This window comes from Ursus americanus, chromosome 28, assembly GCF_024610735.1.
Source record: "Ursus americanus isolate L20-20 chromosome 28, mUrsAme1.1.p, whole genome shotgun sequence".
Classification (NCBI taxonomy): Eukaryota; Metazoa; Chordata; class Mammalia; order Carnivora; family Ursidae; genus Ursus; species Ursus americanus.
Genome location: NC_142154.1, coordinates 13,896,302 through 13,922,061, shown reverse-complemented (window position 1 = coordinate 13,922,061; position 25,760 = coordinate 13,896,302). Strand labels below are relative to the sequence as shown.

General features: G+C 43.5%; 1 protein-coding gene across 17 annotated transcripts in view; it reads left to right on the top strand.

Annotated features, from left to right (window-relative positions):
- Nucleotides 1-25,760, top strand: part of LOC123790808 (uncharacterized) — a 274,206-nt gene that overhangs the window by 244,729 nt on the left and 3,717 nt on the right. For 12 of the 17 annotated variants that reach the window (XM_087856691.1, XM_087856690.1, XM_087856689.1 and 9 more), the window contains 2 exons: nt 6,534-7,617; nt 21,563-23,631. The gene's annotated coding sequence lies outside the window, so the exon portion shown is untranslated. Of the gene's footprint in view, nt 1-6,533; nt 7,618-8,817; nt 10,257-16,374; nt 16,472-21,562; nt 23,632-25,760 lie in introns of those variants that run through there. The other 5 variants (XM_087856663.1, XM_087856665.1, XM_087856671.1 and 2 more) reach the window with 5 other exon arrangements.

Below are 25,760 nucleotides of genomic sequence, written 5' to 3'. Positions count from 1 at the left end.
CCATGTTGCAGTAAATGTTGAGAACTCGTTCTTTCTGATAGCTGAGTAATATTCCATTGTATATATGGACCACAACTTCTTAATCCAGTCACCTGTTGAAGGGCATCTTGCTTCCTTCCACGATTTAGCTATTGTGGACAATGCTGCTATGAACATTGGGGTGCATATGGCCCTTCTCTTCACTACATTTGTATCACTGGGGTAAATACCCAGTAGTGCAATGGCTGGGTCATAGGGTAGCTCAATTTTTAACTTTTTAAGGGACCTCCACACTGTTTTCCAGAGTGGCTGTACCAATTTGCATTCCCACCAACAATGTAGGAGGGATCCCCCTTCTCCACATCCTCTCCAGCAATTGTTGTTTCTTGCCTTGTCAATTTTTGCCCTTCTAACTGGCGTAAGGTGGTATCTTAGTGTGGTTTTGATTTGAATTTCCCTGATGGCTAATGATTTTGAACATTTTTTCATGTGTCTGGTAGCCATTTGTATGTCTTCATTGGAAAAGTGTCTGTTATCTTCTGCCCATTTTATGATTTGTTTATTTGTTTCTCGTGTATTGAGTTTGAGAAGTTCTTTATAGATCTTGGATACCAGTCTTTTATCTGTAGCATCATTTGCAAATATATTCTCCCATTCCGTGGGCTGCCTCTTAGTTTTTTTGACTGTTCCCTTGGCTGTGCAGAAGCTTTTGATCTTGATGAAGTCCCACAAGTTCATTTTATCTTTTGTTTCTCTGGCCTTTGGAGATGTGTCATGAAAAAGGTTGCTTTGGCCGATGTCGTAGAGGTTGCTGCCTATGTTTTCCTCTAGGATTTTGATGGATTCCTGTATCAGATCGAGGTCTTTCATCCATTTGGAGTTTATCTTTGTGTATGGTGTGAGAGAGTGGTCAAGTTTCATTCTTTTGCATTCAGCTGTCCAATTTTCCCAGCACCATTTATTGAAGAGACTGTCTTTTTTCCACTGGATGTTTTTTCCTGCTTTATCAAAGATTAGTTGCCCAAAGAGCCCAGGGTTCATTTCTGGGTTCTCTATTCTGTTCCATTGGTCTATGTGTCTGATTTTGTGCCAGTACCATGCTGTCTTTGTGATCACAGCTTTGTAGTACAGCTCGAAATCCGGCATTGTGATGCCCCCAGCTTTGTTTTTCCTTTTCAACAGTTCCTTGGTGATTCGGGGCCTTTTCTGGTTCCATACAAATTTAAGGACTATTTGTTCCAGTTCTTTGAAAAATGTCATCGGTATTTTGATCGGGATAGCATTGAAAGTGTAGATTACTCTGGGTAGCATGGACATTTTAACTATGTTAATTCTTCCGACCCATGAGCATGGGATATTTTTCCATCTTTTTGTGTCTTCCTCAATGTCTTTCAAGAGTGATTTATAGTTTCTAGAATATGGATCCTTTATGTCTCTAGTTAAGTTAATTCCAAGGAAACGTATGGTTTTGGTGCTATTGTAAATGGGATGGATTCCCTAATTTCTCTTTCTTCAGTCTCATTATTCGTGTATAGAAATGCAACTGATTTCTGAGCATTGATTTTGTATCCCGCCACATTACTGAATTGCTCTATAACTTCTAATACTTTGGGAATGGATTCTTTTGGGTTTTCCATAGACAGTATCATGTCAGCTGTGAAGAGAGACATTTTGACTTCTTCTTTGCCGATTTGGAAACCTTTTATCCCTTTTTGTTTTCTGATTGCTGTTGCAAGGACTTCTAGTACTATGTTGAATAATAGTGGCGAGAGTGGGCATCCTTGTCGTGTTCCTGATCTTAAGGGAAAGGCTTCCAGCTTTTCCCCATTGAGAATGATATTTGCTGTAGGCTTTTCATAGATGGTTTTTATGAGATTGAAGAATGTACCCTCTATCCCTACACTCTGAAGGGTTTTAATCAGGAAAGGATGCTGTATTTTGTCAAATGCTTTTTCTGCATCTATTCAGAGAATCATATGATTTTTGAATTTTTCTTTCCGGATAAAATCTAAGACACTGATAGATTTGTGAACGTTGAACCACCCTTGCATCCCAGGGATGAATCCCACTTGGTCATGATGGATACTCCTTTTAATGTACAGTTGGATTCTATTAGCCAGGATCCTGTTGAGGATTTTGGTGTCCATATTCATTAGGGAAATCGGTCTGTAATTCTCCTTTTTGAGGGGGTCTTTGCCTGGTTTGGGGATCAAGGTAATATTGGCCTCATAGAATGAGTTTGGCAGCTTTCCTTCTGTTTCTATTTTTTGAAATAGCTTTAGGAGAATAGGTATTATTTCTTCATTGAATGTTTGGTAGAATTCACCAGGAAAACCATCCGGTCCTGGAGTTTTGTTTTTTGGAAGGTTGTTTATCACTGTTTCAATCTCGTCATAATTAATTGGCTTGTTTAAAAAATCAATTTCTTCCTGTTTCAGCCTCGGTAGTTTATATACCAAGTTTATAAACTTGGTAGTTTATAGTTTATTCCTGTTTCTCTTGGTAGAGAAGGCCTCTATCTCTTCCAGATTGCTTAATTTATTGGCATAAAGCTGTTGATAAAAGTTTCTAATAATCCTTCCAATTTCATTGGTGTTGGTTGTGACCTTTCCTTTTTCATTCATGATTTTATTAATTTTGGTCCTTTCTCTATTCTTTTGGATAAGTCTTGCCAGTGGTCTGTCAATTTTATTGATTCTCTCAAAGAACCAGCTTCTAGTTCTGTTGATCTGCTCTACTGTACTCCTGGTTTCTAATTCATTGATTTCTGCTCTAATCTTGGTCAACTGCTTCCTCGTGCGTGGATTAGGCCTGTCCCTCTGTTGCTGTTTCAGCTTCTTGAGGTGAGAATATAAAAATTGCATTTTACACTTTTCTATTCTTTTGAGTGGGGCTTGGATGGCTATGTATTTCCCCCTTAGGACTGCCTTTGCAGTATCCCATAGGTTTTGGACCATTGTGTTTTCATTCTCATTGGTCTCCATAAATTGTTTAAATTGATTTTTGATTTCCTGGTTTATCGAATCATTCCTGAGCAGGATGGTTCTTAGTCTCCAAGTGTTTGAGTTTCTTCCAAATTTTTCCTTGTGGTTGAGTTCCAATTTCAAAGCGTTGTGGTCTGAGAATACGCAGGGAATAATTTCAGTCTTTTGGTATCAGTTGAGACCTGTTTTGTGTCCCAGAACATGGTCTATTCTTGAGAATGTTCCATGGGCATTAGAATAGAATGAGTATTCTTTGGTTCTGGGGTGTAGTGTTCTATATATATCTATGAGGTCCAACTCATCGAATATGGCATTCAAAGCCCTTGTTTCTTTGTCGATTTTTTGCATGGGTGTTCTGTCTATTTCTGATAGTGGAGTGTTGAGGTCCCCTACTATTAATGTATTTTTATCTATATGTCTCTTTGTCTGGTTAAGCATTGGCTTGTGTATCTTGCTGCTCCCCTGTTGGGGGCATATATATTTATAATTGTCATATCCACTTGTTGGATACATCCTTTAAGAATAATATAGTGCCCTCTGTGTCTCTAACTATAGTCTTTAGTTTAAAATCCAATCTGTCTGATATGAGAATTGCTACCCCAGCTTTCTTTTGAGGTCCATTGACATGAAAGATGGTATTCCATCCCTTTACTTTCTGTCTGAATGTATCTTTAGGTTCAAAATGAGTCTCTTGTAGACAGCAAATGGATGGGTCATGTCTTTTTATCCAATCTGCAACCTTGTGGCACTTTATGGGAGCATTTAGGCCATTTACATTGAGACTGAATATTGAGAGATATGATTTTAATGATGCCATGTTGCCAGTAAAGTCTTTGTTTCTATCGATTGTGACTTTCTGTTCTGTATCACTCTTGGGCCTTTTTACCTTTATAGAACCCCCCCTTAATATCTCCTGTAGGGCTGGTTTCGTGGTTACAAAATTGGTCAATGACTGGCGATTCTGGAAGGTCTTTATTTCTCCATCAATTCTGAATGACAGCCTTGCTAGATAAAGGATCCTTGGCTGCATGTTTTTCTCTGAAAGAGCTTTAAAAATGCCCCCCCCCAACCCTTTCACTCATTCCAGGTCTGTGTAGACAGGTCTGATGTAATTCTGATACCTTTGCCTTGGTACGTGAGAAATTTCTTTGTCCTGGCCGCTTTCAATACTGTATCCTTGGATCTAATATTTGTGAATTGCACTATGACGTGATGTGGCGTAGGTTTGTCGTGGTTGAGCTTGGGAGGGGTCCTCTCTGCTTCTTGGACATGAATGTTTGTTTCCCTCACTAGATTAGGGAAGTTTTCAGCTACAATTTGTTCAAATATCTCTTCTAGACCTCTGTTTTTCTCCACCCCCTCGGAGATGCCGATGATTCTGACATTAGAACGTTTCATTGAGTCAGTAATCTCCCGTAACCTACATTCTTGCACATGGATTTTTTTAAGTCCAGATTCCATTTTATCTTTCTCTTCTACTAACCCATCCTCCAATTCGCTGATATGTTCTTCTGCCTCATTCACCCTGGCCATCAGAGCCTCTAGTTTTGACTGCATTTGGCTCATAGAATTTTTAATTTCTGCCAGATTCGCTCTCATTTCTGCCCTTAGAGATACTATATTCTCATTAACATTTTCATTAATATTTTTTTCAAGTCTGCACATCATCTTGACCATCGTTACTCTGAATTCCATTTCTGATAATTTGGTTATATCCATATCCATTAGTTCTGTAGCAGAGGCCACAGACTCATTGTCTTTTCTTTGCTGGGGGGGATTTCTCCTTCTCATCATTCCGATGAGGAGAGGTTGTGGGGTTGTCCAGAGCCCAAATTAATGACTGGGACCCAGGCCGTGCGCCCTTGTTTTATAGGGATCTTAGGGATGTGGGCTTCTTGATTTTTCAGCCTACCTTCTGGGAGAGGGTCCTGCCGCGCCGATACTCAGGCAACCCTGTTTGGGTAGAGTCTCTGTGTCCCCTGCGAGGGGGGATGGGGATGGGCACACTGTGAGCCGGTATTTCCAGGCTTTTGTTCTCTGGCGGCTTTCCCTGGCGGTTTGCTGTGCCTCTTCTGAGAGTCAGAGCAGCAGTGGCAGAATCTCAGCCTCTGTCTCAGAACAGAGGGATCGCGGACCATTCTCCACTGGGCCCCTCTGGCCACTTTAACTCCGTTTCTGTTGGTGCTGCTCAACCCTGCAGCATCCCGGGATGTGCACCCCACACCCGGCGTCCCAGCCCTCACTTCTAGGGCCAGCACGTCTCTGTCCTTAGTGTTTCTAACACCGCCAGCCGCCCCCGCACGGGCTCCCGGAGCTCCCGGTCTCAGTCTGGTTCCAGTGACCGCACCTGAGCTCCGTTTCAGTCTGGTGGCGCGTGCACCCGGCTCACGGTCTCAGTCTGTTCTCCCGCGGATGCCGGTCCATGAGTCCACCTGCTCCCCCGTGCAGGTGGCTACCGCTTTCCGGCGTCCAAATGCGGCGGCTCCCTCCCCCTTCTGTTTATCTTCCAATATCTGTGCGCGGTTTCACGGCTCCCCGCTTCGTACCTCAATACTCAGCACTGGAGATGTTCATTTGTAGAGATCCAGATGTATCTTCCTGCGTCTCAGGCTGATTCCGTGGGTGTTCAGGCTGATCTGGTATCCATCCAGCTCGACTCAGGGGACCGGCTGAAAAAGGGGTCCCCTACTCCTCCGCCATCTTAACTCCCTCTCCGAAGGCAGATGCTTAACCGACTGAGCCACCCAGGTGCTGAAAAGGGAGTTTTCATATACTGTCGTAGGGGCTGTAAATTAGAACAATCACTGTGGAGAATAATTTTATAATATATATCAAAGCAGAAGAATCTCATTCACTCTGACCAGCAATTCCATTTCCTGAGGTATTACGTTAGAGAAAGCAGCACCCTGTACATCATAGCTTATGACATTGAATAACTGGAAACTACCTGAAGATATGTCAACAGAGGAATTCATGAACACAGTTTATTCCCACAAGGAATGCTATATAGCAGTTACATTATGAAGTAGTTGTCCCAGTAGTTCATTCATTGACTATATCCTCCATTCTTGCACCCCTGGCCTCCTTCTGTGGGGATTCTCTTTATTTGTGGTTCCCTCTCTTTGGAACATTCTTTCTCCCAGATACCTTTATGCGTCATTCCTGTGCTTTACCTGGTTTTCTGCTCTCATGTTACCTCCTTGGAAGACCTTGTGTGAACACACTATACAACATCGCACCTCCCTGACCTGGATCAACCTTTGACCTCCTATAGTTGCACGGGGGCTTCTCTTTGCCCTACAAAAATAGATTCTGCTTCTGGGAGGGCATCTGTCACTCAGGGGACAGTGGGTTAGTATTCTTTGAAGCAATACATAGATACCAACTTAGATGTTTCTGGGCTCCTTCACGCAATTTAAGTGCCCCCTCACATTCATGTTTCCCTGTGGAAACAGACTGGGAAGATCTTCCTTCCTACTCCAGACCCTCTCCCAAAGCCCTGGATGAGCAGAAGCATGAGGGGCAAGAGGACAGCATGAGAAACCCTCCAGCCTCCTTGCTCCCTTGCAGGTTGCTTTCCTGGGACCTTCCACGAGGGGTTGTGCATGAGGACCAGGGACTCATCCAGGAATAAGAGAGAGAGAGAGCTGGCCGTGCCCTCTGAGAGCACTATGGAAGCATGAGCAAGAGAAAAAGAGCCTGTGCTCAGATCCCAGTGAACTCGTCTGCTTCTCCTTGAACTTTTTGCAATATCATCTATGCTGGAAATGATCATTTAAAGCCACAGTCTAGCATAATGTTTACATCCCGAGGGTTGGAATTGGAGTCATTAAGTCTTTCAAACAACAAGGTAATGTTCAACTACTGCTCTTCTAGGAGAGGGTGTCATTTAGCACACGGCAGGGTGCTGATGCGAGCTTGTATCCTGGGAACGTGGAAGGCTTGGTACCTCTTCTTTAACCTAGGGTTCACCTTGTCTTCCCTGGAGTAGCCTGAGAATGCCATCTCCTGAGTTTCTTAAGTTACATAGCTAAATTTTCTTTGAATTACTTGTGTTAATGGAAAGAATACAGGCTCCGGGATAAGGTAGACCCGGGTATGTGTTGTAGCCATAGTACTTCCTAGCCATGTGACCTTGGGCAAGTTGTTTCATTTCTCTTGATCTTCTTTCCCTTTCTTCAGCTAAGTGATGGAATTATAAAAAGTCTCCTACCTCTGGGTTTAGGGGGTTGATACATAGAAATAGTACATGAAAGGCACCACCCCGGTCCAGTCTGGATAGGCAAAAAGCGTACTTTCTGGCATAGTTCCCATCCTACCTCTCTCTGTGGACGTATTAATTCTCCATCGTACAAATCACAGGCGATTACATTGAAATGAACGTTCTCTTCCACAAGCCCAGAGCTGGGAGGATTTTGTTTTTCCCCAGTTGGCTGAGTGAGGTAGAGGACAAAGAAAAGCAAGTGATGTTAATAACCTATACCGCTCACGTCTTCACGGCGATCTTGTAACCAGATAACTTTCTTCTTGCTGCATGTGTGAGCTAAATCTACCTAGTCAGCGAAGAAGTAAGAACGAAATGACATGGGAAGAAAGGCTGCCTCTGGATATGGAATATCCTTGCCCGGGAGAAACTTAAACAAAAATTAAAAACGTAAGTCTTCATTTTGAGGGATTTCTCTATAGCCGGTATTCAGAATCATACTGATAGAGCTCCATTACACATCAACCCGTCTAGAAACCCCTCATCCAACATGATCATCTAACAACTAAATGAAAGAACCCAGATGATCACTTCATTTTGATGAAGAAACCCACACTACTTAAAGATTAATTTGAAGTAAAGAGGAATGAGTTTTAACCCCCTTCCCCATGTTTCAGAGCCTCCGTATAAAGAATGGTCATTCTTTTCCCCTGTATTTTTCGACTGGCTGGGTTCTCTTTGCACCTGGAAGTCCCTCTGCTTGCTGTCTTACAGTGTTGTGGGGTTAGGTGTAGTGGGACCCGGATTCAAGTCATGGCTCTGACACTTCGTAGATGTATGACACCAGCTACCTTCCAGTGTTTAGGAAACTGAGCCCCGGGGAAGTTATGGCTGTCCTTGTCAGGGTCTCGAAGGATTAAACCAGATAATTTCTGAAAAACATCTGGGATACAGCAGGTGCTAAATAAATAAGATTTGCTCTGGTTACTGTTAATCATGCTCGTCTCTGCTCTTCTCTCAGGAAAAGCTTGGGGCGACCTGTCACCCTCTACCTCTCTATTTGTGCTCAACAGGCTAAGGAAGGCAGCCAGCCTGATTCTGGTACCCGATGTCAAGAACTGCGAACGCTCGCAGATTTAGAGGTTTTAGCCGCATATTGTTTTTTTTTTTTTATGATTTTATTTATTTCTTTATTTGAGAGAGAGAGAGAGCAAACATGAACGGGGGGAGGGGCAAAGGGAGAGGGAGAAGGAGATGCCCCATGGAGCAGGGAGCCCGATGTGGGACTCGATCCCAGAAACCTGGGATCATGACCTGAGCGGAAGGCAGATGCTTAACCGGCTGAGCCACCCAGGCGCCCGCAACATACTGTTTTTTAAAACATTCTTGACGGGTACTTGGACATAGCTGCAGCTTGGTAAACAGGTTGGTTCACTTGTTTAATGCTCCAATCTAGACTCCTGGTTACTGCCTTCTCGTGTACTCCTGACTTTCAACTTGCTCCACTCCACTGTCATCCTTATATACACAGAATGTCCTCCTCGGTCTTCAGCCAATTCAGGTTCATTATCTGCAGATATTGAAATTGAACCTCCTCAAGACAGGTCTTTTATTTTTTTTTTTTTAAGATTTTATTTATTCATTTGACAGAGAGAGACTGCCAGCGAGAGAGGGAACACAAGCAAGGGGAGTGAGAGAAGAAGAAGCAGCCTCCCAGCGGAGGAGCCTGATGTGGGGCTCGATCCCAGAACACCGGGATCACGCCCCAAGCCGAAGGCAGACACTAACGACTGAGCCACCCAGGCACCCCAAGACAGTTCTGCATGGTTCCGTCATCACTCCTGCGCATACCCTCTTCTAACCTTTATATAATCTTGGGCTAGAACAGTGATTCTCTAGCTGGGGGTTATTTTGCTCCCCACCCAGGGGACATTTGGCAATATCTGAGGACAGTTCTGGCTGTCACAGCTGGGTGAGAGCAGTGCTAATGAAGAGGCCAGGGAACTTACTGCAAAGCACAGGACTGCCCCTGCTAACAAAGACTTAGCCAGCTTAAAATGTTAAAAGCCCTGATTTTGAGAAACTCAAAGGTAGGGTGACTACAGGCTTTTTCAATCAAAGTTGGACATTCTGGGTGCTCTTCACCATGAAGCTTAGATAACAGGTGTAACCTGGGACTTGGTATTGCAGGTATATGGGATCTGTGGTCCCCTATCTTGAGTTTGTTTTCTTTGGGATCGATCAGGTACTGTTTGTAAGTATCATTTTAATTTGCTTTCTTGACTTGCTGTTAAGCCTTTTTCACCAGTTAGACTCTGAGCTCCCCAAAGACAAGAGGTGTGGCCTCTGCATCTTTCCCTTCTCCTTCTAAGGCTTTATACAGAATCCCTACTTGATAAACCTTCTTGACTGACTGTGCTTATTTGTAATCTCTGCTCACAATTGGGTCCTTGACAAAACCTACTATAAACTTCTCAACCATCAATTATATTATACATCAAAAACGTGGGTGAAATGATGGAGAAGAATTCAACAAATAGCGTTGCTCATAATGTAGAGAAGATTCTACCTTCTATGATATGTAATTTGATGAAATATGCTAAGCAAGGTACAATCCCTATAATTGGTACTCATTTAAATTACTCATGTTTACTGTAAATGTTTTTACTGCAAAAAATGTACTTCTATTGAATTAGATAAAATTTTATTATTGAAAGCATGGTTAAACAATTAAAACGAACAAAGATATATAAAGTTCCCCAAATCTTGCTCAGGATCGAGTAGATATATAATCACTATTAGTTCGGTTTGCCTTCCATTACAGATAACGCTTCAACAATAATTTAAAGCCATTTAAGTTGCTTTGTAAGTTTTTAAAGTATTGATTCTAGGGGATTTTTAAAGTTACTAAGATGGTTACAATTGGTTGGTATAGGGGCGCCTGGGTGGCTCAGTCGTTTAAGCATCTGCCTTCAGCTCAGGTCGTGATCCTGGGGTCCTGGGATTGAGCCCCTGCGTTGGGGTCCCTGCCCAGCTGCTTGTCCCTCTCCCTCTGCTCTCCCCCCACCCACCCCTGCCTGTGCACATGCGCTCTCTCTTTCTCTCAAAAAAAAAAAAAAATAAATAAAATCTTAAAAATATTGGTTGGTATATTAGTTTTGCAGGGCTGGGTAACAAAACACCACAGACTGGGTGGCTTAAATGACAGAAAGTGATAGTCTCACAGCTCTGGAGGCTGGAAATCCAAAATCAAGGTGTTAGCAGCTTTGGTTCCTTGTGAGGGCCATGAGGAAGGATCTGTCCCAGGCCCCTCTCCTTTTTTTTTTTTTAATAATAATTTTTTATTATGTTATGTTAGTCACCATAAAGTATATCCTTAGTCAGGCCCCTCTCCTTGGCCATTTGGAGACATCTTCTTCCCTCTACATGTATATCTGTGTCTGAACTTCCCTTTTGTATAAGGACACCAGTCATATTAAATTAGGGCCCATCCTGAAGAAGTCTTTTTAGCTTGATTACCTCTGTAAAGACCCTGTCCCCAAATAAGGTCCTTTTTTCAGAGGTACTGGGCATTAGGACTTCAACATTTAGGGGGGTCCGCTTCTACCCATCACAGCTGATAATGAAAGAAATGCCATAAAGAGATTATGAGCTACATTTAAATTTTATACAAAGAATGATTTTATAGTACCTTACTATAAAGAGAAAATTGGGGGGTCACTACAGTTTGGAAATATGAGTGATTAACTTCATATTTTGGGCTACTGGATAATACATTAGGTTTATCCTTAAAGATATGGAAAAGAAATTTCCTGAAGAAGTCACATAGATAAAAATATGAACATCTTTCTTCCGAGCAGCTCAAAATACTTCGCCTGCTTTTAATCCCCCCCCCTCTCAAAATCTCTTGGGTTGGATATGGGACATCCCATAGGTGACAAAACCGAGGTGAAAGGAAATGAGATCATTGGTTTCACACCATCTTCCCTTTCTAAAAGCAGAAATAAATTTGTTCTCTGCATTTGCTTTATTGGAGGTATGTCTGCTTGACGAGTTAGAGCATGCCAAAGATTATGGGATTCCAGGACTGTTGATCTTTAAATGGATTGTATTCATGAAATAATCAGGGTGGGGGCGGGTCTCCAGGGCAGTCCAGGGATCTACTAGGATGGGATCTGCGCCAGGTTAAGGGCTGTGGCTTTCTCGGAGTACAGAGAGCCGCCGTCTGCCCGTTACATCAGGCTAGGAAGAGGAAATTCAAAGATACATGGCTATCTTTATATAAATTTATGTATATTACATGTAATGCATATATGCATTAAAGATACATAATATTTAGGTTTCCTCTTCCTAGCCTGATGTAGATACACATGACATGTAATAGGAATATATTGTGTAGTTAGAGTATAAAACATGTATAATATTTCCCTCTGTCTGACAAGAATGGTGGACAGGGAACTGGCTCCCCACCCCATCCTACCACTCAGTTTGCTAGTGGACTTTAGGCAGGCCCCTTAGCTTCCTGGGCACCTGTTTTCTCAGCTGTAAGATCAGAATATCAGCTTGGGTGCCGGCAAGGTCCCCTACATCACAATCTGAACAGGGAGGGAGATTGTTCCAAGTATTAAAAGCAGTTCTCCCGTGGTGAACCCTCCTGTTGCATGGACCCTCAAAGAGCAGTAATTCGGTAACCTCGTCCCGGCCCCTTGGCTTATGAAACCTTGTTGGGGGTGGGGATGCGTCAGTGTTTCTCAAACAAAATGAAGAATTCTCCAAGACACCCTAGCGCTGACCTCCTCACCTTGCCCACCAGCCGTCCCTCCCCTTCCCTCGCCCCTCCCCGGGCCCCCACTCCTGGGATACTCATCAGCCCCGCGGAGGGCTGGCCGCAGCGGCTCCGGGGTTGACGCTGTGAACTCTGCAAGTCGGAGAGCGAAAACCTCCGCACCCGGGGTTTGCCTTTTCCGAACAGTTTCAGCGATTGTTCAGTGCAGGGAAGTTAAAAGGAGCGGGGTCGAGGACTGAGCTATTTAAACAGAGGCCCCTTTATCTGCTTCACCCCTACCGCAGGGCAGCCTCCGCAAGTTATCAGAGTGTCATTAACAGGGACAGCTGCTGGTAAACAAGGAGGATGTTGACACCAGCGCCTCAGTCAACAGGAATTTAACTTTAATCTGTCCCTTTGCTTAAAGAAACACCACTCTCTTTCTCTCGGTACCGCGCATCATTAATTTATCTCCGTCAACGTTCCGAGAGAAGGCTGGCATTGACTCAGGAAAACCCGCTGGGATAGAAAATTAATAAGGTGCTAGGGACATTCACCTTAGGTCAATTCGAGGGGACACGGAGAGAAAGAGATGTTGTTCCGGAGTTCCCTGCTTAGCTGGAAACCGATCCTACATATTTATAAAGGTGAAACTGGAGGGCTGCCAAGCGCCTGCATTTAAGTCATTAACAAATGTTTCTCTTTAAGTGGACACCTCTTGTTCTAAATATATTTGACAAGAATGCAAAGAGTCATCTGGAGGGCACAGAGGGCACCGCTCGGGCCTTCGTTTGCACGGCCGGCGGGGCTCGCAGGCCTGGCCCGCGCCGCTCCCGGCTCCCCGCTCGGTGCCAGCCGAGTTCACGTCGCCGGTGGGCAGGCTGCCAGCGCCAGCAGCTCCCCGCTGTTTAACGACAATGGATTTACTGCTTCTCTGCATATTGGTGTTATTTTGTATAAACAAGGTTAACAGTCCTTTTAAATTAAATGCACCACCTGGTGACTGAATGGGTGACCTTGCCAGCTCTCTTCACCTGGCTCGGAGAAGCCCAGGATCTCGTTCTGATTTCTACCTGTAGCTCGGGATGCGATCGCCTTCCCTTCTTATTTGAAGAGGCGGCTTTGTCCGCTCCCTCGCGCTCTGACCCGGCCTCGGGCGACCGGCACCCCCGGAGGCGCAGGTGCGCCCGGCAGGTGAGCCCTGTCCGACCCCCTCGCACAGTGCGCAGGTCGGCTCCAGGCGGTGTCCGGAGTGTGCGCGGCGGCCGCCGGCCCTGGAGCTCCGGGACCGCCCTGATCGGGCAGTCGGTGTCACAGGAGAGTGACAGACGGCCCTGTGGGCCCTGCCAAGGCTGCCTCCAAAATAGGGATCTCCAGAGGGGGCAACACCGTGAAAAGGGTTCTTTGTGTTTCACTCTCGCGTGGTATTGCTCTAATATAGGCCTCGGCACTCTCCCCACCCTCCAGGAATTTGAACACCTGGAAAAATTCTCCCGGCTTTACATGTGAGGAAATTTAATGGTATAAACAAAGTCAGCAGGAAGCCTCCTTTGATATGGGAAGGCGGTGGTGCCGAGCTGAACGGCTTGAAAGACTTTGCCTGGGAACGTCCCCTGCAATGCTGAAGGATGGCTCGGAGTCGTGTAGGAAAATTCAGACACAGAGCGGCACTGCTTTGGATGCATCTAGAAACTTCGTCCAGAAATTTCAAGCAAAAGACACTTTAGTTATTCATTGAATGAAAGGCACCTTCTCACTCCCTCCTTACCACTTGCCACCCCCCCACACACCCCCAAAGAGGGAGGAATTATTCAGGAGTGCTTGCAGTCCACCTTAACCTGAATTCTAGACCTGTTTGGCAGCCCTATTGCTATGCAAAGAAAGAAATCAGATCCGGAGAGGTGCGGTGACTTCCCCAGGGTCACCTGATCCAGAACCCAAGTCCCCAGGCCTGGAAGTCCAAGGCAGTTTTTGCTGTGTTCCCACGGAGTCCCTGCTCTGTCTACCCAGAATGTGTACTGTGAGCCAGAGACAGTGGAAATTCATTTTTGATCTTAGCAGCATAGAAGTCACTGGTTAAACAGCCTCTCCCCAAGGTTTTCTTAGCAGTTCAGATTGGAATAATGGAAATGTCTCTCTAATTAGGCAGAGTAAAGTCACTCCAGTGATATAATTTTCATTGCTAGAATTCTAACAATTTTATATAAATTTTATTAAAAAGAAGTCTGAATACAGATTTAGGAATACCTTTCAATGGGTGAGGTAAAATATGTCCCCTCTTCCAAAATTTCCCTGATGAGTAATTTATATGTGTGTGTGGTGGGGGTGGGGGGGGGGTGTAAAGCAACCCAATATTGATGAAATCCATCATCTGTACTCAGTAGGGGCTGTGGTCTATTTCTAATGGCATTAAACATTTAGTGTGGACATACAGGGTGCTGGGTTTTCGGGGGCACAGAAACGAACAAGGCACAATCAGGAGCTTGCTTAGTTAAGGAAAGATGGAGAGACTCAATGTATATATAAGAAACCTCTGTAGTTGGGGGTGGGGGCAGAGCTGAGGGCTCATAACTCTGGGCGTCCAAGCAAATTTCACAGAGCAGAAGTGCTTCACCCTGGACTATTTCATGTGTGTTACTGTGAAACAAGTCAGAAGGAAGATATTTACCTTAGTGATTACCTGTGGTGATTACTGTTTGCCAGGCATTCTCCTCGATACTTGGCCTAATCCTCATAACAGCCCCACGAAGCAGGAACTGTTATCAACTCCACTTTCATGTGGGGAAAGTGAGGTGTGGAGAAATTCAGACATTTGGCCAATGTTTCATAACGGAGAAATTCAAACCCAAGCAGTCTGGTTTGAGCCCACATTATTATGCTGCCTCTGGATGATTCCGTGGGCATTGTATGGACATAGCCATATATTACTTTCTTCCTTTCAAACAATCTATTTTCTAGGAACTAGTTATCATAATGGGACACATACTTAAAAATTACTCATTGCCAGACACTACTGTGGGCTTTTTATACAATCCTCTCATTATCTTCTCCTCCCAAAACCCTGTAAAATAGAGATTTCTTCATCTCACAGTTAAGGAAACTGGGCCATTCGTCACCATGATGGTCTGCATCATCATCAATGTCCTCGTCATCACATGAAATAAACTTATTGCAACTAAATCCAAAGAGTAATTCAGAAGTATCAGATCTTCTGGGACAGGAGACACTTCGAATATTCTTCTCCACTGGAAGACCAAATTCCCAGACTTTTCACTTAGAAATATAAGGCACGGAGACTGTCATGGTAAACAACCCAGGAAACAAGATAGGCCCATGAAGACATGGACATCTTTACAGTAGAAGGGGGCTTTGTGGAGATATTAGAGCAAAAATTGCATGAGGGAAAGACAGTTGAGAACTGGAGTTGTCAGGAATATAAGAGGTCATTTCTAGCTAATCCTAAAGTGACCCTTCTTTAGGGCAAAGAGATTTCTGTTACTTTGTGGAAGCTGTTATCGGAATATAAAGCATATTACTTCACAATAAACTAGTTCTTTTCTTGGATTACTCACCACTGTGACCTCCATCCTCCACTTTTCCTACTGAGGCAAACATGGCCCGCTTACTCTCCCTGCCCCTAACCCCTAGTAAATCTACCTTAGGTCAGAAGAGCAGACCACTTCTCTGAACCTCAAACCAGGTTAGGAAATGAAGAAGTGTTACCTGGTTAGTGTTTGGTTTTGTTTCAGTGCTTATAAGTCAGATCTACTGATCTTTCCAATTATGAAAAAATAATACTATATAATAATAAAGAAAATTGGGAAAACTATAGAGAAGAAAAGAGACACTCATTGAAAATACCACAGCTGAAAATACGTTGGCATTTTTCTCTTCCAGTCTTTTTTCATGTGAATTTTGGGAAGAAAAATTAGGATCACGGTCATGAGGTTTTGAATGCTACTTTTATACTTCATAAACATATTTCACTATCACGTATTCTTGAAAATTTGTATTTTCAATGATTATATAATAGTCATTATTAGGATTTATTATAGTTTTACATAATACAGATTAATAATTCCCCTATTCCTGGATACGTAGGTTATTTCTAATTGTTGCTGTTAGAAATAATCTTGGCTGCCTATGTGATTCGCCCTTGCCCACATGGATTGCTTACAAGTGAAGCTATTAGATCAAAAATCGTGCACTTTTGCTGTCTCATCTGGAATATGAACATGCCTAACACATGAATGAGTTTGGCGGGGATAGGATAAGATTCGAAAGTTGAAGTACACGCAAATTTTGAAGCTATATTTGGTAACTTTTGTAAAAAAAAAAATATATATATATGCACATTTTTTCCTAAAACTGAAAATTACGCTAGATTGTCTTCTATATTCCTCTCTGAGACTTCCTTTGTATCATATGTTGCTTCCTTTAAGGTTGGATTTCTGCCTTTTGGATGTTAACAGGGGGAAAAAAACATATTGGAGATGTTAGAGCTGAACATAACCCACCACGGTTTGGAATTTCTCTAAGGTAATTTAGAAATTCTGGTTTGTCAAGTATCTAGTCTCTTTTGTATTTTTCAAGAAGGCAGGCTAGGAACAGCAGAAGATTGCTATTAAAAAAAAAAAAACACTTTTACCAGAATTTATAAACTCTGGAGTAATAAGCTATTAAGTGGTACCATTATGGCCCCAAAGAGACAATATGAATTTCTAAGGCATCTGACTTTGTCTTGCTTCATGGCTAAATGAATTTGCATGGCCACTTTATTTTTTAAATTTTATTTATTTACTTGTCAGAGAGAGAGAGAGAGAGAAAGAATCAGACCACAAGCCGGGGGAGTGGCAGGCAGAGGAAAAAGCAGGCTCCTCGCTGAGCAAGGAGTCTGATGCGAGACTCGATCCCAGAACCCTGGGATCATGACCTGAACAGAAGGCAGATGCTTAACCAATGGAGCCACCCAGACGTCCCTGCTTTGTTACTTTAAGTGGAAGTTATGTTTGACGGTGTTTATTGTCAGAGCTCCTGGATCACCCCTACCCCTTGCTTATCTATCGCGGACTCCAGCTCTTCCTGTGGCATGGCCACCTGTTATGCCACCACTCTGCCTGGCCCACAGTATGCTGGATGCTCCCAGGGAGCCTGGTATCCCAAAGGACCTGTCTGCATCCCTTCGTATCCGCTGTGGTTGGGTGCTCTCAGCTTTCCGCTTGGCCTTGGTCAAAGCCACCATACACTCCACCTCTTCAGTTCTGGCCCGGATGCCTTGCTCCTGAATACAAATAACATTGGAGTGGGAAGCTTTTCTACTCAACTACGGACATCGTTGAACAGATTTCACTTTAATGAAATGAAGTGGAGCCTGAATTTATCTGGAAATGTGTGGAATCAGCAGAGAGTAGTAAACACAAGTCTAGGGAAGTGGAAAACCATTGTGTACGATTTCGTGTTTTTCACTCCCCGCGGGTATTCGGGCATTATTGTAAAGAACCGTGTTTTCAAACCTGCCAATAACAGAACAGCTCTTTATTCATTGTGGATGAGGCTTCCATTGGGAGAGTTGAAGCTCTCGTTCCTTTTTTGCCAACTAGAGAAGCTCTTCACAGTTTCGAGCTTCTGTTTTCTGACTCCCACACCATAATGGGCGATGTTAGATGTATTTCCCATAGGATAACCTCAGGGCTTTCTGTGGGAAGTCAGACAGTTTCTATGGGGGCTGCTGGTGGTGGTGGCATAAAATGACAGTTCACCAGAGAAACAACCCCAAGGAAAGGGGAAGTATCTGCATCCCGTCCATCTGTCTTTCCTCTGTGTGTATTGTTGCAAACAATAGAATCCACTCAAGTAAGTTTACACAGAAAAGGGATGTAATAATGAAAATTGGTAGCTCATAGAATCACTGTTGGGGGGGAGATTGCTGCAGAAACAGAATTGAGGCTAAGTTTCCAGAAACATATCCCTCATCAGGCCGCAAAACCACAGCATGAGCAGACAATCGTCATGGCTCCTTCATGAGCAGAAGACTCTCAGAACGTTTGCAACCCTGCTGTGCCCTCCAATGATGGAGGCCAAACCTACTCTGGGAACTCAGTGTTGCAACCCAAGGCTGGAGGCTTCTGTTGCCACACGCACCCAGAAAATGGAAGCTCCACCAGGAGTTTGAACAGAATGCTCCTAGCCGTGCGTCTCATGCAGGCAGCGCCATGGGAGATGCAAGGGACGCTGGGAATTCGAGTGCTGATTTCGCCATTGGGGTGTGGGGCATCGCAGTAGAGATTCTCGGGTTTTGCCCTCCAGCATACACGTTTATTCAGCAGGAAGATGTCCTCCCACTTCTAGACGTGAGCTTGCAGCCTAGCAAAGTGGTTGACTACCTGGGCCTCAGAATCAGTCAGACATGGGTTCCAATCCCGGCCCTGCCTGTTGCTTTCTGAGTGAGTGTAAGATGTCACTTCCCCTGTCTTTCTTTCTCCTCCGTGCCTCAACTTCCTTATCTGCAAAATACACTGACTACCACATACCTTAGAGGTATGTGACAAGAATTTCAATGAACATCCATGTAAAACCGTTAGTGTAGTTTTTTACAATGCACTGAATTTTCAAAATCTGGTGGTTGTCGTTCCAATTACTAGTAAGGAGGCTGCAGATATATGGTTTGAAAGGGGGAAAAACCCTTGTTACCAAAAATCATCTGTTAATAATAATGATGATGATAACAATAATCCCACCAGTAACAAATCAGCCTCTACCCAAGCCACCCAAGTTCATCTTAACGTATCTTACAAGATATTCATACAAGGAATGATATGGCCATAGCTGAACAATGGGAAAATGTGAGTCGAGATGCTTCCTCAACTGTTTCCAAAATAAACAGTTACAGGAAGCTCACTCCCCTCTACATGAGAGCTTGAGGGAGGGGGGGAGACGGAGGAGGCTCTGTTACTCTTCATTCTCTGCAGGAGATGTGGGAGCGGATCGATACGGGCCTAAGTGTTTTAGCAGCACGTTTATTGAGTTTGACAGCAATGACAACGTAGTACCCCCAAATCAAATGATGAATGGACACGTCTCTCCCTCTCATACACACTGCTTCTATTTTCCCCTCGAACCTCCCGAGTGAACGCCAGTCATACAAAAAGCATGCCGAGTGGGAGTTGAGATCCACCAGGGCCAACATTACCCAGGAATTCCAGATTTCCAGAGTCGCAGAGGGGACCTTCGCTAGCCAAAGGAGAAAGAACAAAAAAGACTGTATGTTCAGTAGTTATGGGTCAGATCGACTGGGAAAGGCCTGCTTGGCCACAGCGTTACATTTCTTGCTCATCAAGCCGTGTCTCTTTCCCGTGGTGTGGGCGGCAGGCAGAAGGAAAAATAAGCAAGCAATAGCTAAGTCTACTGCAAATTTACATAATAAAAGGCAAAACTTTTTTTAATGCTTCCATGCAACTGTTCGAAGTCCTATTTCGATGCCATCCCGTTCCCCCTCTTTGCCGATACCCAGATGTTTCCACTTGCATTGGGGGCCCCGGCAGGCAGCATCCAGATGTTTTGAGGGGGCAGAGGAAGTTCTTTCATTTGTGGGAAATTCGAGAGGTGAAGATTCATTGGCTCATGTAATATTAATCTTCCTACACCCGGAATTTGGAGTCGAGCTGCTTGCCCACTTTCCCAGTCCTGTGTGGGGTCATTTCACTGGGGTGGCACGGTGGGGGAACCCATGGGGCTGGGATGGCATGAAGAAGCTTCCAAAATATCTACCACAGTTGGGTTTGCCCTAGGCAACTCCTTCTGTTCTTCGAAAGGTCATTTCGTAGACAAGGAGGCAACGTCAGGCCAGGTCACCAGCACAAATCCACGCTGGTTCTCCTGCAATCTCTCCAAAGACTTGCTCTGGAATCATGGCGCTCCTGTACTAGAAACCTGCCAATTCTCAGCTCTCTAGAACAACAAATCTTTACCAAGCAAATCTTTTCGGTAGCTTTTGAATCTGGGATTCAGTTGTATTTCATCTTCCTGCCCCCCTGCCCTCCTGCCTGTTCACTTTGTCCCAGCCAGACTGTTCTGTTACTCAGATAATCTTTGCACACTCCTGCCCGCAAGAGCGGGTGGATGGGGGGGGAGGGTTTGCCTCTGATGTGCCCTTTGTCCAAAATGTTCTTCCCCGGATGTCCCCATGGCCCTGACACATTTCATTCAGGTCTCTGCCAAGGGTTCCCCCCCCCTTTTTTTTTTTAATGTTTTTTTATTATATCATGTTAGTCACCATACACAGTACATCCTTGGTTTCCGATGTAAAGTTCGATGATTCATTAGTTGAGTATAACACCCAGTGCACCATGCAATACATGCCCTCCCCACTACCCATCACCACCAAGGGTTCCCTTTTTGGAAAAACCTTCCATTTCCGTGCTGGGTGAAATATCAGCACCCTCCACCACTTCCTGATTTACTTCTCTCCTGCTCCCCATTTCCTATCACCTCCTGACGGAGCAAATAATGATTTGCTTAATTGATCCTGCCCGTCCTTCCCTACTAGAGTCTAAATCCTGTGTGGGCAAGGCTGGAGGCTGTTTTGTTTCTTGCTGCGTATCCATGGCCTAGAACCCTACCTCACACAAGTCGGGCCCTTTATTAGCAATATTGTTGTTATGCTTATGTTTTCATGCAGTTTATGAAAGATTTGCTCATCCTCCAGGGACATCAGTGGGACTCCTGTCCTCTTCCACTCACAATGGCTCTCTTCCTGAAGAATTAGGGGAGAAATAGGGGCACCTGGGTGGCTCAGTCAGTTAAGGGTCTGCCTTCATTCAGCTCAGGTCATGGGATGGAGCCCCGCATGTGGCTCCTTGCTCAGCAGGGACTCTGCTTCTCTCTCTTCCTCTGCCCCTCCCCCTGCTTGTGCTCTCTTTCTCTCTAATAAATAAATAACAAAATCTTAAAAAGAAAAAAAGAATTAGGTGAGAAATGGAGTGAGCTATTTCCTAAGGTGTTCAGAGCAAACATTCAATGGTCAGGAGGCAATTAAGGACTTTGCCCTTTTGCTGCGTCTTTGGAAAGTGTAACCACCTCATTTAAAAAAAAAAAAATGAATAACAATCCTGGGGGTCTAATGCACAGCCTAGTGACTATAGTTAATACTATGTATTGCATATTTGAAAGTTGTTAAGAAAGCAGATCTTTTACAAGTTCTCAGCACAAGAAAAGAAATTGTAATTATGTGTAGTGACGGATATTAATTCGACTTATTGTGGTGATCATTTTGAAATACAAATCATTAGGTCGTACACCTGAAACTAATATAATGTTATATGTCAATTATATCTCCCAAAAACTGAGTAATAGAGACACTACATCCCTATCATCTGAAGTGATGCTTTAATGTCCTTTTTTTCAAGAGCTGAGCTTCCGAGGAAGCCTGAGAACATTTCTGTCCCTGCCCCAACTCCATCCATCTGCCCTTCTGGGCCCAGCATGGCATCAGATGTATGACCTCTACCCTGGAAATTTCAAAGTCATTCAAGTGCTATTTTTTTTACCCTGTAAATATAATCTGATCTTTTCCTGAAATTTCATTTTAAATACGTGACAAACTTAAATGCCTTTCCTTTTTTTTTTTTTCAGCTTTCTTTTATTGGTCACCCTCCGTAAGAATCTTCTGGACTTTGTACTTCATGATTGCACTCTGAGGTTGCTTCCAGTCTGATTCCTCGTTGCTTTGCTTAGCCGTGAAGACACCGAACCCTCAACGTAAGATCCCTGTCAATATTTGCAAACCCAGTGACTTATCCCTGGGGCCTCCATCTTACAGCACAGTAGGGTGAGGTTGCTAACTTCCAGCCTTCCATCTCGAGATGGCAACACCCTGCTTTGTTACCTTTCAGGATTTCTTACAAGTTGCTAGGATATGTGTTCGAAGAGTGTGATTGCTTTTGTGTGGGACGAAATAACAAAGATAATAGGGTGAATATATTTCCTAAAATGAACCATCGAGTTTCGATTTTGAAATTCTCTTTGTCAAAATGGTTTCCTTCTCAGCAAGTTACAGCTTTCTGTGTAGGAAAAAAAGAGCAGGGATCTCGCCCAAAAAAAAAAAAAAAAAAAAAAGAAAAGAAAAAGAAAAAAGAAAAAAAATGTGCACAGCACCCTCAAGAAACATAGGGAAAGTGAGTATTAGCTATGGATACGCTGACTCACCGTGCCCCAGGTATTGACCTAAATTCCCTCTGATTATATTAAGGCCAAAGGAGGGCATTTTAGACCTGCAGTAAGTTCTGCAGTCTGACACAGAAACACACTGACTCAACACCTTCTTAGGTTAGAGATTCAACGTTCGACAATTGCCTTTCAAGAACGGAGAAAATCCTAGCAAGTCACTGTCCTTGGTTGAATGATGCCCAGAGAAAAGAAAAAAAAATTGAATCTCCTTTCCATTTAAGCAGTTTTAATTCCTCAAGTTAAGCAGAGAAAATAAAGATGTGCGATTGGGAGTCCAAGGCCACCCTCGGTTTTCTACTGAGTTTTACCCCAGCATCTGCTCCGATTTCTTGTGTTCTAGCATTTCCATTGTTCAATGTTCACCTCTTTTTATATTTGGACCTTGACGACACAAATGGAGATACTGTGTAGTCTATTAAAATAGGATAGATAGCTCACGGTTTATTATTCACAATTTTTAAAATCTGTATTTTTTGCTGTTAATAATTATATTGGAACTTAAAATCCGAGGCATCTTCCACCAAATGGTCTTGAATGATGCCACCATTTGCTTAATTGTGCTTTTGGTAAATCAGTTGCAAGAAAAAAATCTCTTGATGGAATTTCAAAGATCTCTTTTGTAGAAACACTGGGGTCCTGTAATTGCTTGAGTACAACTATCCAGTCTGAGAGGATGACCTTTCACCTCCTACCCAAAAAAGAGCACTCTGGAGAGAGGGGTGCCGTAATCTGGGTTTAAGGCTTCTTACCAACGTGTCGAGAGCCCGTTTCCTGGGCCACACACGAACAGTGGCCAGAAAGCCCAGTTTCACCATTAACTTTCGCACTTGCCGGTGTCGCTCTTGAGAAACTCTCCTGCTTTCAGTGAAGAAAGGATCTTACCCAGGACCCCCTCGCCAGATGGAGATGTGAACACAGGGAATCTCATAATCAGTTTGTAGGAAACTGTTCAGAGGGAGAAAGGACAGAAGAGATTAGAGCTCAAGGAGCCTGGCAAGTTCAAGGGTGGTTCTAGAGTGGGCAGTAATGTCACCCATAATTCATTTGAGCACCGGGAGAACGGCTGAATCCTGAGTCCGACCTTAGGACACCAACTGGAATGCTTCTCCGGGAACAAGTGGACAGAGATTTCACCACCTGTTGAATGAACTTTTAAAGCAAGGAATGGAATGACCTTAAAATGCTGGGTTCACCTTGGGAGACGTGTTCCCACACTTAAATGAAAAAGTAGAGCCTGGTTTTGCAAGAATAATTGCGGAATGGCAATGTGTGCTGTAAAGAAAGACCATTTCTTACATTTTCTTCTTCCAGGACAGTCAACAGAGAAAAGTTCTGTTTTCTATCTGTAAAAACCTAAAAATCAGTCTAAAAATCCCCACAGTTTGTTTGTTTGAGGAAGAGCTCGCTTTTATTTGTCCATGCAAACTCAAGTTCTCAGTGTGGATTCTCTACGTTCTAGTAAAAACTCTTCCTTAGCTTTGGGCTCAGAGTTTTGTTGGCATTTCCATGTGGGCAACAGAGAAACTTCGGTTCTGCTTTTCCTCAGAGCGTCAGGGTATGGGTTGGAGGAGTAGACTTGGCCTTCTCTGTTTTAATGACAGTGTTTCTAGTGAGCCTGGGGGTCAGTGGCTCCAGGTTCCCCACCTAGGCCAGATTCCATCAGGGTTTTTGATCAATTTTACATACTGGGTTTCCATAAAGGTTCTCTTTTTCCTTCAAATTATGGTAACAGACATATAACACCGACTTGACCATTAGTGACGGTGTTGGGTCATCATCACTAGGGGGACATTTTAATCACCCCCAAAGGAAACCCCATTCCCATTAAACAGTGATTTCCCGTCTCCCTTCAGCCCCCAAGCCCTGGCAAGAACCACTCATCTGTTTTTTGTCTCCAGGGATTTTGGGACTTGTTTTTATATTTCATATAAATGGAATTATACAGCATGTAGCCTTTTGTGTCTGGCTTTTTTTTCACGCAGCATGATGTTTTTAAGCTCATTCATGTTGTAGTATGCATTAGAACATCAGTCATTCTTTTTTCGTGGACGAATAACATTCCATTGTATGGCTCTGCCTCGTGTTTTTTATCCACTCTTCAGTCGATGGGCATTTGGGATGTTTCCATCTTCTGGCTATTATGAACCAGGCTGCTATGAACATTTGTGTACATGTTTTTGGTTGAACATCTGTTTTCAACTCCTTCAGATATATCTAGGGATGGAGTTGCTGGGTCCTATGGTAATTCTCTGTTTAATGTATTGAGGAACCCCCAAACTGCTTTCACGGTGGCTGTACCATTTTACACTCTTGCCTGCCATGTATGAAGGTTCCGATTTCTTCACGTCCTGCCAACACTTGTTATTGTCTCTCTTTTTGATAGCCATCCTCGTAGGTGAGAAATAGTATCTCACGATGGTTGTGAATTACAGGTCTCTCATGGTTAATGATGTTGAGTGTCTTTCCATATGCTTCTTGGCCATTCGTATATCTGTAGAAACGCTTTCTTTTGGAGAAAGCGCTTTGTATTTTCAGAAAAAAAGTGGTAAATTACACGGCCATGAGCTGATTTTTCTAGCTCAGCCTGGTCCCTTGGAGAGACCGCCATTGGCCTTGAAACAGAGAGTTCTACCTGCTGGTTCCTTGTCATGTCTCTTGACTTTTGTAGCTAAGATTTGTGTTCTCTCCTCTTCCTTCTGTCCAATCCTTTAGTACCTCTTCCATCACCAGCTTGATCTGTAGCTTTGCTCCTTATATTTATCTGGACATGGATGTTAACAGCACGTGATCCAGAGTCCAACTGTGAGAGTTAAAATCTCATCAACTCCACTTCCAAGCTATGGGACCTGGAGGGAATTTATTCCCTGGGTCTCAGTTTTCTCTACTTTAGAGCATATGTACGTAGTACCTGCCTTATAGATTTGTTGTATTAAAGAAGGTAATGTCTATAAATTACTTTGCCTAGAGCTTAAACATTCAATAAGAAGTACTTTAAAAACATCACACCTCTCTCTCTCTCTGCATTTTAGCTTCCTTGGACCGACAATCTCACAATCCCTCCTAGGTCTCCTGATGGAGGCTGGATAATATGACTTTCTAGTGTCTTTAAGATACTCTAGGTTAGGACCATCTTTAAAAGCATTGGGACTCAATGCATGATACTGAAAATCATGTGAATTAGCCCCTTGATTTAGAATCTGTTATGCTGCAGTTCATTTCTGGTGGTATAATATGTTTATTTCTGAGCAGGATGCTTAATGACATCATCTATGTTTTACTGAGTGCCAAACGTGTGCCAGACTGTGTGCCATTAGGTGCTCGTGTATATTGCTAATCCTAGTAACGATCCAGAAAACTGATGTTACAATAGTCCTGCCTTATCCACGGGGGACACATTCCAAGATCCCAGGGGATGCCCGAAATGGTGAATTGTACCGAACCCTATATATATTATATTCTTCCTATATATACAGACACACACATGATAAAGTTTAATTTCTAAACTAGGCACAGTAAGAAATTAACAACATTAACTCATAATAAAAGTGATCAATTAGAACAATATTGTAACAAGAGTTCTGTGAATGTGGTCTCTCTCTCTTAA